Raw genomic sequence first — 14,191 nt, forward strand, 5'->3', positions numbered from 1 at the left:
AGATTGAAGGTGATTGAGATAAACAAAATATTCCGTTTTTCTAAAAGCTACTGTAAAGAGTCTCTGGTTTAGAAGAAGAACCCTTACCAATGATCAAGAGAGATGCGACAGATTTCTATCATCAAAGCATTATGGTTGTCAAGATGAATCATCACTTTGATGTCTTCAACAAGTAGGATTCTTTTGATCTATAATCATCAAAAATGAGATAGCCCCATTTCATGGGATTTTTCAAGGCAAACGTCTGACAGATTAAGCGGGGTCCTCATCCCGGTTGGAGGACATATCTCTTCCTTCATCATGATGCCAGCCTAGCTTTCGGCCCAAAATCCAAGGTAAGCATGGCAAAAGTCTGGAGATGCCGGGGATTGAACCCGGGGCCTCATACATGCAAAGCATGCGCTCTACCACTGAGCTACATCCCCACTTCTGCAAGGTTTGACTGTATGATTGGAAACCCTGCATTGAACCGACGGCCACATCACCCCATTCGACTCTGCAGTATACAATGTCAGTCAGGAAAATCCTTCAGCCTTGTACCTGGATGATCTTCATGGTCTTATGTACAGATGCCTATATACAGTCTTCTTAGCGCAGTAGGCAGCGCGTCAGTCTCATAATCTGAAGGTCCTGAGTTCGATCCTCAGAGAGGGCATTTATTTCCTTCTTTTGGAATGCAAAATTCTCCGATTTTCTTGAAATGCGCAAACTATGCCTAGTTCAAAGATTTTTCCAAAGCAAATGTCTGACTATTTAAGTGGGGCTCTCACCCCAACTGCATGACAAACTTCTTCTTTCTGCATGATGGCAGGCTAGCCTTCTGGAAAAAAGCCAAGATAAGGAACAGAGGCTCCTGGAGATGCCGGGGATTGAACCCGGGACCTCATACATGCGAAGCATGCGCTCTACCACTGAGCTACATCCCCACTTTTGCCCTCGAGCTGTTTGATGGATGCAAGGAATCCCTGAAACCCAGGGACTGCAAAGTCTCGATCATAATCAATGGAAGGTATTGTTTGAATAAAAGTGAAATATATGGAAATCGAAGCAAAAAATCCTTCGAGCCGGATTTGAACCAGCGACCTAAGGATGTCTGACTTTATGCTACAGTCCTCCGCTCTACCAACTGAGCTATCGAAGGAGTGGCTGAAGTATCTTTCAGCGCTGTAATTATCTCTCGCTCAAGAAAGGTTGTGGGGGTGGGGATCAGGAGCAGATCGATGAAAATCATGAACATTACCTGCAGCTCCCTCTCAAAGTCACCAGTTCTTAGAGCACACTGTAAGGTACGTCTTATCACCCCAAAGGAGGATTTCAGACCAAAGTTCATGTTCTGTCTTGGCTTGGGGATAAGCAGGGGTGCTCCAAATTTCAATTTTACAGAAAGGAAAGGAACTTTGATACAAAGACCTTGGGCAGCATTGGTGGCAAATGGATGGCTGCGCGGAACCATGAAAGAAATGACAGAAAGTTATGGGAGTCATTACTACGCACCCAGCATCAAGAAAGTGCATTTTGGATGCATTTTCAAAAGGAAAGAGAACGGAAAAATCTGTAGATTGAAGGTGATTGAGATAAACAAAATATTCCGTTTTTCTAAAAGCTACTGTAAAGAGTCTCTGGTTTAGAAGAAGAACCCTTACCAATGATCAAGAGAGATGCGACAGATTTCTATCATCAAAGCATTATGGTTGTCAAGATGAATCATCACTTTGATGTCTTCAACAAGTAGGATTCTTTTGATCTATAATCATCAAAAATGAGATAGCCCCATTTCATGGGATTTTTCAAGGCAAACGTCTGACAGATTAAGCGGGGTCCTCATCCCGGTTGGAGGACATATCTCTTCCTTCATCATGATGCCAGCCTAGCTTTCGGCCCAAAATCCAAGGTAAGCATGGCAAAAGTCTGGAGATGCCGGGGATTGAACCCGGGGCCTCATACATGCAAAGCATGCGCTCTACCACTGAGCTACATCCCCACTTCTGCAAGGTTTGACTGTATGATTGGAAACCCTGCATTGAACCGACGGCCACATCACCCCATTCGACTCTGCAGTATACAATGTCAGTCAGGAAAATCCTTCAGCCTTGTACCTGGATGATCTTCATGGTCTTATGTACAGATGCCTATATACAGCCTTCTTAGCGCAGTAGGCAGCGCGTCAGTCTCATAATCTGAAGGTCCTGAGTTCGATCCTCAGAGAGGGCATTTATTTCCTTCTTTTGGAATGCAAAATTCTCCGATTTTCTTGAAATGCGCAAACTATGCCTAGTTCAAAGATTTTTCCAAAGCAAATGTCTGACTATTTAAGTGGGGCTCTCACCCCAACTGCATGACAAACTTCTTCTTTCTGCATGATGGCAGGCTAGCCTTCTGGAAAAAAGCCAAGATAAGGAACAGAGGCTCCTGGAGATGCCGGGGATTGAACCCGGGACCTCATACATGCGAAGCATGCGCTCTACCACTGAGCTACATCCCCACTTTTGCACTCGAGCTGTTTGATGGATGCAAGGAATCCCTGAAACCCAGGGACTGCAAAGTCTCGATCATAATCAATGGAAGGTATTGTTTGAATAAAAGTGAAATATATGGAAATCGAAGCAAAAAATCCTTCGAGCCGGATTTGAACCAGCAACCTAAGGATGTCTGACTTTATGCTACAGTCCTCCGCTCTACCAACTGAGCTATCGAAGGAGTGGCTGAAGTATCTTTCAGCGCTGTAATTATCTCTCGCTCAAGAAAGGTTGTGGGGGTGGGGATCAGGAGCAGATCGATGAAAATCATGAACATTACCTGCAGCTCCCTCTCAAAGTCACCAGTTCTTAGAGCACACTGTAAGGTACGTCTTATCACCCCAAAGGAGGATTTCAGACCAAAGTTCATGTTCTGTCTTGGCTTGGGGATAAGCAGGGGTGCTCCAAATTTCAATTTTACAGAAAGGAAAGGAACTTTGATACAAAGACCTTGGGCAGCATTGGTGGCAAATGGAGGGCTGCGCGGAACCATGAAAGAAATGACAGAAAGTTATGGGAGTCATTACTACGCACCCAGCATCAAGAACGTGCATTTTGGATGCATTTTCAAAAGGAAAGAGAACGGAAAAATCTGTAGATTGAAGGTGATTGAGATAAACAAAATATTCCGTTTTTCTAAAAGCTACTGTAAAGAGTCTCTGGTTTAGAAGAAGAACCCTTACCAATGATCAAGAGAGATGCGACAGATTTCTATCATCAAAGCATTATGGTTGTCAAGATGAATCATCACTTTGATGTCTTCAACAAGTAGGATTCTTTTGATCTATAATCATCAAAAATGAGATAGCCCCATTTCATGGGATTTTTCAAGGCAAACGTCTGACAGATTAAGCGGGGTCCTCATCCCGGTTGGAGGACATATCTCTTCCTTCATCATGATGCCAGCCTAGCTTTCGGCCCAAAATCCAAGGTAAGCATGGCAAAAGTCTGGAGATGCCGGGGATTGAACCCGGGGCCTCATACATGCAAAGCATGCGCTCTACCACTGAGCTACATCCCCACTTCTGCAAGGTTTGACTGTATGATTGGAAACCCTGCATTGAACCGACGGCCACATCACCCCATTCGACTCTGCAGTATACAATGTCAGTCAGGAAAATCCTTCAGCCTTGTACCTGGATGATCTTCATGGTCTTATGTACAGATGCCTATATACAGCCTTCTTAGCGCAGTAGGCAGCGCGTCAGTCTCATAATCTGAAGGTCCTGAGTTCGATCCTCAGAGAGGGCATTTATTTCCTTCTTTTGGAATGCAAAATTCTCCGATTTTCTTGAAATGCGCAAACTATGCCTAGTTCAAAGATTTTTCCAAAGCAAATGTCTGACTATTTAAGTGGGGCTCTCACCCCAACTGCATGACAAACTTCTTCTTTCTGCATGATGGCAGGCTAGCCTTCTGGAAAAAAGCCAAGATAAGGAACAGAGGCTCCTGGAGATGCCGGGGATTGAACCCGGGACCTCATACATGCGAAGCATGCGCTCTACCACTGAGCTACATCCCCACTTTTGCACTCGAGCTGTTTGATGGATGCAAGGAATCCCTGAAACCCAGGGACTGCAAAGTCTCGATCATAATCAATGGAAGGTATTGTTTGAATAAAAGTGAAATATATGGAAATCGAAGCAAAAAATCCTTCGAGCCGGATTTGAACCAGCAACCTAAGGATGTCTGACTTTATGCTACAGTCCTCCGCTCTACCAACTGAGCTATCGAAGGAGTGGCTGAAGTATCTTTCAGCGCTGTAATTATCTCTCGCTCAAGAAAGGTTGTGGGGGTGGGGATCAGGAGCAGATCGATGAAAATCATGAACATTACCTGCAGCTCCCTCTCAAAGTCACCAGTTCTTAGAGCACACTGTAAGGTACGTCTTATCACCCCAAAGGAGGATTTCAGACCAAAGTTCATGTTCTGTCTTGGCTTGGGGATAAGCAGGGGTGCTCCAAATTTCAATTTTACAGAAAGGAAAGGAACTTTGATACAAAGACCTTGGGCAGCATTGGTGGCAAATGGAGGGCTGCGCGGAACCATGAAAGAAATGACAGAAAGTTATGGGAGTCATTACTACGCACCCAGCATCAAGAACGTGCATTTTGGATGCATTTTCAAAAGGAAAGAGAACGGAAAAATCTGTAGATTGAAGGTGATTGAGATAAACAAAATATTCCGTTTTTCTAAAAGCTACTGTAAAGAGTCTCTGGTTTAGAAGAAGAACCCTTACCAATGATCAAGAGAGATGCGACAGATTTCTATCATCAAAGCATTATGGTTGTCAAGATGAATCATCACTTTGATGTCTTCAACAAGTAGGATTCTTTTGATCTATAATCATCAAAAATGAGATAGCCCCATTTCATGGGATTTTTCAAGGCAAACGTCTGACAGATTAAGCGGGGTCCTCATCCCGGTTGGAGGACATATCTCTTCCTTCATCATGATGCCAGCCTAGCTTTCGGCCCAAAATCCAAGGTAAGCATGGCAAAAGTCTGGAGATGCCGGGGATTGAACCCGGGGCCTCATACATGCAAAGCATGCGCTCTACCACTGAGCTACATCCCCACTTCTGCAAGGTTTGACTGTATGATTGGAAACCCTGCATTGAACCGACGGCCACATCACCCCATTCGACTCTGCAGTATACAATGTCAGTCAGGAAAATCCTTCAGCCTTGTACCTGGATGATCTTCATGGTCTTATGTACAGATGCCTATATACAGCCTTCTTAGCGCAGTAGGCAGCGCGTCAGTCTCATAATCTGAAGGTCCTGAGTTCGATCCTCAGAGAGGGCATTTATTTCCTTCTTTTGGAATGCAAAATTCTCCGATTTTCTTGAAATGCGCAAACTATGCCTAGTTCAAAGATTTTTCCAAAGCAAATGTCTGACTATTTAAGTGGGGCTCTCACCCCAACTGCATGACAAACTTCTTCTTTCTGCATGATGGCAGGCTAGCCTTCTGGAAAAAAGCCAAGATAAGGAACAGAGGCTCCTGGAGATGCCGGGGATTGAACCCGGGACCTCATACATGCGAAGCATGCGCTCTACCACTGAGCTACATCCCCACTTTTGCACTCGAGCTGTTTGATGGATGCAAGGAATCCCTGAAACCCAGGGACTGCAAAGTCTCGATCATAATCAATGGAAGGTATTGTTTGAATAAAAGTGAAAGATATGGAAATCGAAGCAAAAAATCCTTCGAGCCGGATTTGAACCAGCGACCTAAGGATGTCTGACTTTATGCTACAGTCCTCCGCTCTACCAACTGAGCTATCGAAGGAGTGGCTGAAGTATCTTTCAGCGCTGTAATTATCTCTCGCTCAAGAAAGGTTGTGGGGGTGGGGATCAGGAGCAGATCGATGAAAATCATGAACATTACCTGCAGCTCCCTCTCAAAGTCACCAGTTCTTAGAGCACACTGTAAGGTACGTCTTATCACCCCAAAGGAGGATTTCAGACCAAAGTTCATGTTCTGTCTTGGCTTGGGGATAAGCAGGGGTGCTCCAAATTTCAATTTTACAGAAAGGAAAGGAACTTTGATACAAAGACCTTGGGCAGCATTGGTGGCAAATGGAGGGCTGCGCGGAACCATGAAAGAAATGACAGAAAGTTATGGGAGTCATTACTACGCACCCAGCATCAAGAACGTGCATTTTGGATGCATTTTCAAAAGGAAAGAGAACGGAAAAATCTGTAGATTGAAGGTGATTGAGATAAACAAAATATTCCGTTTTTCTAAAAGCTACTGTAAAGAGTCTCTGGTTTAGAAGAAGAACCCTTACCAATGATCAAGAGAGATGCGACAGATTTCTATCATCAAAGCATTATGGTTGTCAAGATGAATCATCACTTTGATGTCTTCAACAAGTAGGATTCTTTTGATCTATAATCATCAAAAATGAGATAGCCCCATTTCATGGGATTTTTCAAGGCAAACGTCTGACAGATTAAGCGGGGTCCTCATCCCGGTTGGAGGACATATCTCTTCCTTCATCATGATGCCAGCCTAGCTTTCGGCCCAAAATCCAAGGTAAGCATGGCAAAAGTCTGGAGATGCCGGGGATTGAACCCGGGGCCTCATACATGCAAAGCATGCGCTCTACCACTGAGCTACATCCCCACTTCTGCAAGGTTTGACTGTATGATTGGAAACCCTGCATTGAACCGACGGCCACATCACCCCATTCGACTCTGCAGTATACAATGTCAGTCAGGAAAATCCTTCAGCCTTGTACCTGGATGATCTTCATGGTCTTATGTACAGATGCCTATATACAGCCTTCTTAGCGCAGTAGGCAGCGCGTCAGTCTCATAATCTGAAGGTCCTGAGTTCGATCCTCAGAGAGGGCATTTATTTCCTTCTTTTGGAATGCAAAATTCTCCGATTTTCTTGAAATGCGCAAACTATGCCTAGTTCAAAGATTTTTCCAAAGCAAATGTCTGACTATTTAAGTGGGGCTCTCACCCCAACTGCATGACAAACTTCTTCTTTCTGCATGATGGCAGGCTAGCCTTCTGGAAAAAAGCCAAGATAAGGAACAGAGGCTCCTGGAGATGCCGGGGATTGAACCCGGGACCTCATACATGCGAAGCATGCGCTCTACCACTGAGCTACATCCCCACTTTTGCACTCGAGCTGTTTGATGGATGCAAGGAATCCCTGAAACCCAGGGACTGCAAAGTCTCGATCATAATCAATGGAAGGTATTGTTTGAATAAAAGTGAAATATATGGAAATCGAAGCAAAAAATCCTTCGAGCCGGATTTGAACCAGCAACCTAAGGATGTCTGACTTTATGCTACAGTCCTCCGCTCTACCAACTGAGCTATCGAAGGAGTGGCTGAAGTATCTTTCAGCGCTGTAATTATCTCTCGCTCAAGAAAGGTTGTGGGGGTGGGGATCAGGAGCAGATCGATGAAAATCATGAACATTACCTGCAGCTCCCTCTCAAAGTCACCAGTTCTTAGAGCACACTGTAAGGTACGTCTTATCACCCCAAAGGAGGATTTCAGACCAAAGTTCATGTTCTGTCTTGGCTTGGGGATAAGCAGGGGTGCTCCAAATTTCAATTTTACAGAAAGGAAAGGAACTTTGATACAAAGACCTTGGGCAGCATTGGTGGCAAATGGAGGGCTGCGCGGAACCATGAAAGAAATGACAGAAAGTTATGGGAGTCATTACTACGCACCCAGCATCAAGAACGTGCATTTTGGATGCATTTTCAAAAGGAAAGAGAACGGAAAAATCTGTAGATTGAAGGTGATTGAGATAAACAAAATATTCCGTTTTTCTAAAAGCTACTGTAAAGAGTCTCTGGTTTAGAAGAAGAACCCTTACCAATGATCAAGAGAGATGCGACAGATTTCTATCATCAAAGCATTATGGTTGTCAAGATGAATCATCACTTTGATGTCTTCAACAAGTAGGATTCTTTTGATCTATAATCATCAAAAATGAGATAGCCCCATTTCATGGGATTTTTCAAGGCAAACGTCTGACAGATTAAGCGGGGTCCTCATCCCGGTTGGAGGACATATCTCTTCCTTCATCATGATGCCAGCCTAGCTTTCGGCCCAAAATCCAAGGTAAGCATGGCAAAAGTCTGGAGATGCCGGGGATTGAACCCGGGGCCTCATACATGCAAAGCATGCGCTCTACCACTGAGCTACATCCCCACTTCTGCAAGGTTTGACTGTATGATTGGAAACCCTGCATTGAACCGACGGCCACATCACCCCATTCGACTCTGCAGTATACAATGTCAGTCAGGAAAATCCTTCAGCCTTGTACCTGGATGATCTTCATGGTCTTATGTACAGATGCCTATATACAGCCTTCTTAGCGCAGTAGGCAGCGCGTCAGTCTCATAATCTGAAGGTCCTGAGTTCGATCCTCAGAGAGGGCATTTATTTCCTTCTTTTGGAATGCAAAATTCTCCGATTTTCTTGAAATGCGCAAACTATGCCTAGTTCAAAGATTTTTCCAAAGCAAATGTCTGACTATTTAAGTGGGGCTCTCACCCCAACTGCATGACAAACTTCTTCTTTCTGCATGATGGCAGGCTAGCCTTCTGGAAAAAAGCCAAGATAAGGAACAGAGGCTCCTGGAGATGCCGGGGATTGAACCCGGGACCTCATACATGCGAAGCATGCGCTCTACCACTGAGCTACATCCCCACTTTTGCACTCGAGCTGTTTGATGGATGCAAGGAATCCCTGAAACCCAGGGACTGCAAAGTCTCGATCATAATCAATGGAAGGTATTGTTTGAATAAAAGTGAAAGATATGGAAATCGAAGCAAAAAATCCTTCGAGCCGGATTTGAACCAGCGACCTAAGGATGTCTGACTTTATGCTACAGTCCTCCGCTCTACCAACTGAGCTATCGAAGGAGTGGCTGAAGTATCTTTCAGCGCTGTAATTATCTCTCGCTCAAGAAAGGTTGTGGGGGTGGGGATCAGGAGCAGATCGATGAAAATCATGAACATTACCTGCAGCTCCCTCTCAAAGTCACCAGTTCTTAGAGCACACTGTAAGGTACGTCTTATCACCCCAAAGGAGGATTTCAGACCAAAGTTCATGTTCTGTCTTGGCTTGGGGATAAGCAGGGGTGCTCCAAATTTCAATTTTACAGAAAGGAAAGGAACTTTGATACAAAGACCTTGGGCAGCATTGGTGGCAAATGGAGGGCTGCGCGGAACCATGAAAGAAATGACAGAAAGTTATGGGAGTCATTACTACGCACCCAGCATCAAGAACGTGCATTTTGGATGCATTTTCAAAAGGAAAGAGAACGGAAAAATCTGTAGATTGAAGGTGATTGAGATAAACAAAATATTCCGTTTTTCTAAAAGCTACTGTAAAGAGTCTCTGGTTTAGAAGAAGAACCCTTACCAATGATCAAGAGAGATGCGACAGATTTCTATCATCAAAGCATTATGGTTGTCAAGATGAATCATCACTTTGATGTCTTCAACAAGTAGGATTCTTTTGATCTATAATCATCAAAAATGAGATAGCCCCATTTCATGGGATTTTTCAAGGCAAACGTCTGACAGATTAAGCGGGGTCCTCATCCCGGTTGGAGGACATATCTCTTCCTTCATCATGATGCCAGCCTAGCTTTCGGCCCAAAATCCAAGGTAAGCATGGCAAAAGTCTGGAGATGCCGGGGATTGAACCCGGGGCCTCATACATGCAAAGCATGCGCTCTACCACTGAGCTACATCCCCACTTCTGCAAGGTTTGACTGTATGATTGGAAACCCTGCATTGAACCGACGGCCACATCACCCCATTCGACTCTGCAGTATACAATGTCAGTCAGGAAAATCCTTCAGCCTTGTACCTGGATGATCTTCATGGTCTTATGTACAGATGCCTATATACAGTCTTCTTAGCGCAGTAGGCAGCGCGTCAGTCTCATAATCTGAAGGTCCTGAGTTCGATCCTCAGAGAGGGCATTTATTTCCTTCTTTTGGAATGCAAAATTCTCCGATTTTCTTGAAATGCGCAAACTATGCCTAGTTCAAAGATTTTTCCAAAGCAAATGTCTGACTATTTAAGTGGGGCTCTCACCCCAACTGCATGACAAACTTCTTCTTTCTGCATGATGGCAGGCTAGCCTTCTGGAAAAAAGCCAAGATAAGGAACAGAGGCTCCTGGAGATGCCGGGGATTGAACCCGGGACCTCATACATGCGAAGCATGCGCTCTACCACTGAGCTACATCCCCACTTTTGCCCTCGAGCTGTTTGATGGATGCAAGGAATCCCTGAAACCCAGGGACTGCAAAGTCTCGATCATAATCAATGGAAGGTATTGTTTGAATAAAAGTGAAATATATGGAAATCGAAGCAAAAAATCCTTCGAGCCGGATTTGAACCAGCGACCTAAGGATGTCTGACTTTATGCTACAGTCCTCCGCTCTACCAACTGAGCTATCGAAGGAGTGGCTGAAGTATCTTTCAGCGCTGTAATTATCTCTCGCTCAAGAAAGGTTGTGGGGGTGGGGATCAGGAGCAGATCGATGAAAATCATGAACATTACCTGCAGCTCCCTCTCAAAGTCACCAGTTCTTAGAGCACACTGTAAGGTACATCTTATCACCCCAAAGGAGGATTTCAGACCAAAGTTCATGTTCTGTCTTGGCTTGGGGATAAGCAGGGGTGCTCCAAATTTCAATTTTACAGAAAGGAAAGGAACTTTGATACAAAGACCTTGGGCAGCATTGGTGGCAAATGGATGGCTGCGCGGAACCATGAAAGAAATGACAGAAAGTTATGGGAGTCATTACTACGCACCCAGCATCAAGAAAGTGCATTTTGGATGCATTTTCAAAAGGAAAGAGAACGGAAAAATCTGTAGATTGAAGGTGATTGAGATAAACAAAATATTCCGTTTTTCTAAAAGCTACTGTAAAGAGTCTCTGGTTTAGAAGAAGAACCCTTACCAATGATCAAGAGAGATGCGACAGATTTCTATCATCAAAGCATTATGGTTGTCAAGATGAATCATCACTTTGATGTCTTCAACAAGTAGGATTCTTTTGATCTATAATCATCAAAAATGAGATAGCCCCATTTCATGGGATTTTTCAAGGCAAACGTCTGACAGATTAAGCGGGGTCCTCATCCCGGTTGGAGGACATATCTCTTCCTTCATCATGATGCCAGCCTAGCTTTCGGCCCAAAATCCAATTTAAGCATGGCAAAAGTCTGGAGATGCCGGGGATTGAACCCGGGGCCTCATACATGCAAAGCATGCGCTCTACCACTGAGCTACATCCCCACTTCTGCAAGGTTTGACTGTATGATTGGAAACCCTGCATTGAACCGACGGCCACATCACCCCATTCGACTCTGCAGTATACAATGTCAGTCAGGAAAATCCTTCAGCCTTGTACCTGGATGATCTTCATGGTCTTATGTACAGATGCCTATATACAGCCTTCTTAGCGCAGTAGGCAGCGCGTCAGTCTCATAATCTGAAGGTCCTGAGTTCGATCCTCAGAGAGGGCATTTATTTCCTTCTTTTGGAATGCAAAATTCTCCGATTTTCTTGAAATGCGCAAACTATGCCTAGTTCAAAGATTTTTCCAAAGCAAATGTCTGACTATTTAAGTGGGGCTCTCACCCCAACTGCATGACAAACTTCTTCTTTCTGCATGATGGCAGGCTAGCCTTCTGGAAAAAAGCCAAGATAAGGAACAGAGGCTCCTGGAGATGCCGGGGATTGAACCCGGGACCTCATACATGCGAAGCATGCGCTCTACCACTGAGCTACATCCCCACTTTTGCACTCGAGCTGTTTGATGGATGCAAGGAATCCCTGAAACCCAGGGACTGCAAAGTCTCGATCATAATCAATGGAAGGTATTGTTTGAATAAAAGTGAAATATATGGAAATCGAAGCAAAAAATCCTTCGAGCCGGATTTGAACCAGCAACCTAAGGATGTCTGACTTTATGCTACAGTCCTCCGCTCTACCAACTGAGCTATCGAAGGAGTGGCTGAAGTATCTTTCAGCGCTGTAATTATCTCTCGCTCAAGAAAGGTTGTGGGGGTGGGGATCAGGAGCAGATCGATGAAAATCATGAACATTACCTGCAGCTCCCTCTCAAAGTCACCAGTTCTTAGAGCACACTGTAAGGTACGTCTTATCACCCCAAAGGAGGATTTCAGACCAAAGTTCATGTTCTGTCTTGGCTTGGGGATAAGCAGGGGTGCTCCAAATTTCAATTTTACAGAAAGGAAAGGAACTTTGATACAAAGACCTTGGGCAGCATTGGTGGCAAATGGAGGGCTGCGCGGAACCATGAAAGAAATGACAGAAAGTTATGGGAGTCATTACTACGCACCCAGCATCAAGAACGTGCATTTTGGATGCATTTTCAAAAGGAAAGAGAACGGAAAAATCTGTAGATTGAAGGTGATTGAGATAAACAAAATATTCCGTTTTTCTAAAAGCTACTGTAAAGAGTCTCTGGTTTAGAAGAAGAACCCTTACCAATGATCAAGAGAGATGCGACAGATTTCTATCATCAAAGCATTATGGTTGTCAAGATGAATCATCACTTTGATGTCTTCAACAAGTAGGATTCTTTTGATCTATAATCATCAAAAATGAGATAGCCCCATTTCATGGGATTTTTCAAGGCAAACGTCTGACAGATTAAGCGGGGTCCTCATCCCGGTTGGAGGACATATCTCTTCCTTCATCATGATGCCAGCCTAGCTTTCGGCCCAAAATCCAAGGTAAGCATGGCAAAAGTCTGGAGATGCCGGGGATTGAACCCGGGGCCTCATACATGCAAAGCATGCGCTCTACCACTGAGCTACATCCCCACTTCTGCAAGGTTTGACTGTATGATTGGAAACCCTGCATTGAACCGACGGCCACATCACCCCATTTGACTCTGCAGTATACAATGTCAGTCAGGAAAATCCTTCAGCCTTGTTCCTGGATGATCTTCATGGTCTTATGTACAGATGCCTATATACAGCCTTCTTAGCGCAGTAGGCAGCGCGTCAGTCTCATAATCTGAAGGTCCTGAGTTCGATCCTCAGAGAGGGCATTTATTTCCTTCTTTTGGAATGCAAAATTCTCCGATTTTCTTGAAATGCGCAAACTATGCCTAGTTCAAAGATTTTTCCAAAGCAAATGTCTGACTATTTAAGTGGGGCTCTCACCCCAACTGCATGACAAACTTCTTCTTTCTGCATGATGGCAGGCTAGCCTTCTGGAAAAAAGCCAAGATAAGGAACAGAGGCTCCTGGAGATGCCGGGGATTGAACCCGGGACCTCATACATGCGAAGCATGCGCTCTACCACTGAGCTACATCCCCACTTTTGCACTCGAGCTGTTTGATGGATGCAAGGAATCCCTGAAACCCAGGGACTGCAAAGTCTCGATCATAATCAATGGAAGGTATTGTTTGAATAAAAGTGAAAGATATGGAAATCGAAGCAAAAAATCCTTCGAGCCGGATTTGAACCAGCGACCTAAGGATGTCTGACTTTATGCTACAGTCCTCCGCTCTACCAACTGAGCTATCGAAGGAGTGGCTGAAGTATCTTTCAGCGCTGTAATTATCTCTCGCTCAAGAAAGGTTGTGGGGGTGGGGATCAGGAGCAGATCGATGAAAATCATGAACATTACCTGCAGCTCCCTCTCAAAGTCACCAGTTCTTAGAGCACACTGTAAGGTACGTCTTATCACCCCAAAGGAGGATTTCAGACCAAAGTTCATGTTCTGTCTTGGCTTGGGGATAAGCAGGGGTGCTCCAAATTTCAATTTTACAGAAAGGAAAGGAACTTTGATACAAAGACCTTGGGCAGCATTGGTGGCAAATGGAGGGCTGCGCGGAACCATGAAAGAAATGACAGAAAGTTATGGGAGTCATTACTACGCACCCAGCATCAAGAACGTGCATTTTGGATGCATTTTCAAAAGGAAAGAGAACGGAAAAATCTGTAGATTGAAGGTGATTGAGATAAACAAAATATTCCGTTTTTCTAAAAGCTACTGTAAAGAGTCTCTGGTTTAGAAGAAGAACCCTTACCAATGATCAAGAGAGATGCGACAGATTTCTATCATCAAAGCATTATGGTTGTCAAGATGAATCATCACTTTGATGTCTTCAACAAGTAGGATTCTTTTGA

The 14,191-nt window shown here is 44.3% G+C and overlaps 21 non-coding genes across 21 annotated transcripts; 7 read left to right on the top strand and 14 right to left on the bottom strand.

Annotated features, from left to right (window-relative positions):
• Positions 1 to 854: 854 nt before the first annotated feature.
• Positions 855 to 926, bottom strand: TRNAA-CGC (transfer RNA alanine (anticodon CGC)). Its single transcript has one exon. It is a non-coding gene; the product is annotated as a tRNA-Ala (tRNA).
• Positions 927 to 1,055: 129 nt separating this feature from the next.
• TRNAY-GUA (transfer RNA tyrosine (anticodon GUA)) lies at positions 1,056 to 1,141 on the bottom strand. The gene is given in 2 exon segments: positions 1,056 to 1,091; positions 1,105 to 1,141. It is a non-coding gene; the product is annotated as a tRNA-Tyr (tRNA).
• Positions 1,142 to 2,138: 997 nt separating this feature from the next.
• TRNAM-CAU (transfer RNA methionine (anticodon CAU)) lies at positions 2,139 to 2,211 on the top strand. The gene has a single exon. It is a non-coding gene; the product is annotated as a tRNA-Met (tRNA).
• A 199-nt stretch (positions 2,212 to 2,410) lies between these two features.
• TRNAA-CGC (transfer RNA alanine (anticodon CGC)) lies at positions 2,411 to 2,482 on the bottom strand. The gene has a single exon. It is a non-coding gene; the product is annotated as a tRNA-Ala (tRNA).
• Positions 2,483 to 3,694: 1,212 nt separating this feature from the next.
• TRNAM-CAU (transfer RNA methionine (anticodon CAU)) lies at positions 3,695 to 3,767 on the top strand. Its single transcript has one exon. It is a non-coding gene; the product is annotated as a tRNA-Met (tRNA).
• Positions 3,768 to 3,966: 199 nt separating this feature from the next.
• Positions 3,967 to 4,038, bottom strand: TRNAA-CGC (transfer RNA alanine (anticodon CGC)). Its single transcript has one exon. It is a non-coding gene; the product is annotated as a tRNA-Ala (tRNA).
• Positions 4,039 to 5,250: 1,212 nt separating this feature from the next.
• TRNAM-CAU (transfer RNA methionine (anticodon CAU)) lies at positions 5,251 to 5,323 on the top strand. The gene has a single exon. It is a non-coding gene; the product is annotated as a tRNA-Met (tRNA).
• A 199-nt stretch (positions 5,324 to 5,522) lies between these two features.
• Positions 5,523 to 5,594, bottom strand: TRNAA-CGC (transfer RNA alanine (anticodon CGC)). Its single transcript has one exon. It is a non-coding gene; the product is annotated as a tRNA-Ala (tRNA).
• A 129-nt stretch (positions 5,595 to 5,723) lies between these two features.
• TRNAY-GUA (transfer RNA tyrosine (anticodon GUA)) lies at positions 5,724 to 5,809 on the bottom strand. The gene is given in 2 exon segments: positions 5,724 to 5,759; positions 5,773 to 5,809. It is a non-coding gene; the product is annotated as a tRNA-Tyr (tRNA).
• Positions 5,810 to 6,806: 997 nt separating this feature from the next.
• Positions 6,807 to 6,879, top strand: TRNAM-CAU (transfer RNA methionine (anticodon CAU)). Its single transcript has one exon. It is a non-coding gene; the product is annotated as a tRNA-Met (tRNA).
• Positions 6,880 to 7,078: 199 nt separating this feature from the next.
• On the bottom strand, positions 7,079 to 7,150 carry TRNAA-CGC (transfer RNA alanine (anticodon CGC)). Its single transcript has one exon. It is a non-coding gene; the product is annotated as a tRNA-Ala (tRNA).
• A 1,212-nt stretch (positions 7,151 to 8,362) lies between these two features.
• TRNAM-CAU (transfer RNA methionine (anticodon CAU)) lies at positions 8,363 to 8,435 on the top strand. The gene has a single exon. It is a non-coding gene; the product is annotated as a tRNA-Met (tRNA).
• Positions 8,436 to 8,634: 199 nt separating this feature from the next.
• On the bottom strand, positions 8,635 to 8,706 carry TRNAA-CGC (transfer RNA alanine (anticodon CGC)). Its single transcript has one exon. It is a non-coding gene; the product is annotated as a tRNA-Ala (tRNA).
• Positions 8,707 to 8,835: 129 nt separating this feature from the next.
• TRNAY-GUA (transfer RNA tyrosine (anticodon GUA)) lies at positions 8,836 to 8,921 on the bottom strand. Its single transcript is given in 2 exon segments — positions 8,836 to 8,871; positions 8,885 to 8,921. It is a non-coding gene; the product is annotated as a tRNA-Tyr (tRNA).
• A 1,269-nt stretch (positions 8,922 to 10,190) lies between these two features.
• Positions 10,191 to 10,262, bottom strand: TRNAA-CGC (transfer RNA alanine (anticodon CGC)). The gene has a single exon. It is a non-coding gene; the product is annotated as a tRNA-Ala (tRNA).
• Positions 10,263 to 10,391: 129 nt separating this feature from the next.
• On the bottom strand, positions 10,392 to 10,477 carry TRNAY-GUA (transfer RNA tyrosine (anticodon GUA)). The gene is given in 2 exon segments: positions 10,392 to 10,427; positions 10,441 to 10,477. It is a non-coding gene; the product is annotated as a tRNA-Tyr (tRNA).
• Positions 10,478 to 11,474: 997 nt separating this feature from the next.
• On the top strand, positions 11,475 to 11,547 carry TRNAM-CAU (transfer RNA methionine (anticodon CAU)). The gene has a single exon. It is a non-coding gene; the product is annotated as a tRNA-Met (tRNA).
• Positions 11,548 to 11,746: 199 nt separating this feature from the next.
• TRNAA-CGC (transfer RNA alanine (anticodon CGC)) lies at positions 11,747 to 11,818 on the bottom strand. The gene has a single exon. It is a non-coding gene; the product is annotated as a tRNA-Ala (tRNA).
• Positions 11,819 to 13,030: 1,212 nt separating this feature from the next.
• Positions 13,031 to 13,103, top strand: TRNAM-CAU (transfer RNA methionine (anticodon CAU)). Its single transcript has one exon. It is a non-coding gene; the product is annotated as a tRNA-Met (tRNA).
• Positions 13,104 to 13,302: 199 nt separating this feature from the next.
• On the bottom strand, positions 13,303 to 13,374 carry TRNAA-CGC (transfer RNA alanine (anticodon CGC)). Its single transcript has one exon. It is a non-coding gene; the product is annotated as a tRNA-Ala (tRNA).
• A 129-nt stretch (positions 13,375 to 13,503) lies between these two features.
• On the bottom strand, positions 13,504 to 13,589 carry TRNAY-GUA (transfer RNA tyrosine (anticodon GUA)). The gene is given in 2 exon segments: positions 13,504 to 13,539; positions 13,553 to 13,589. It is a non-coding gene; the product is annotated as a tRNA-Tyr (tRNA).
• Positions 13,590 to 14,191: the final 602 nt, after the last annotated feature.

This window comes from Triturus cristatus, chromosome 4_1, assembly GCF_964204655.1.
Source record: "Triturus cristatus chromosome 4_1, aTriCri1.1, whole genome shotgun sequence".
Taxonomy (NCBI): domain Eukaryota; kingdom Metazoa; phylum Chordata; class Amphibia; order Caudata; family Salamandridae; genus Triturus; species Triturus cristatus.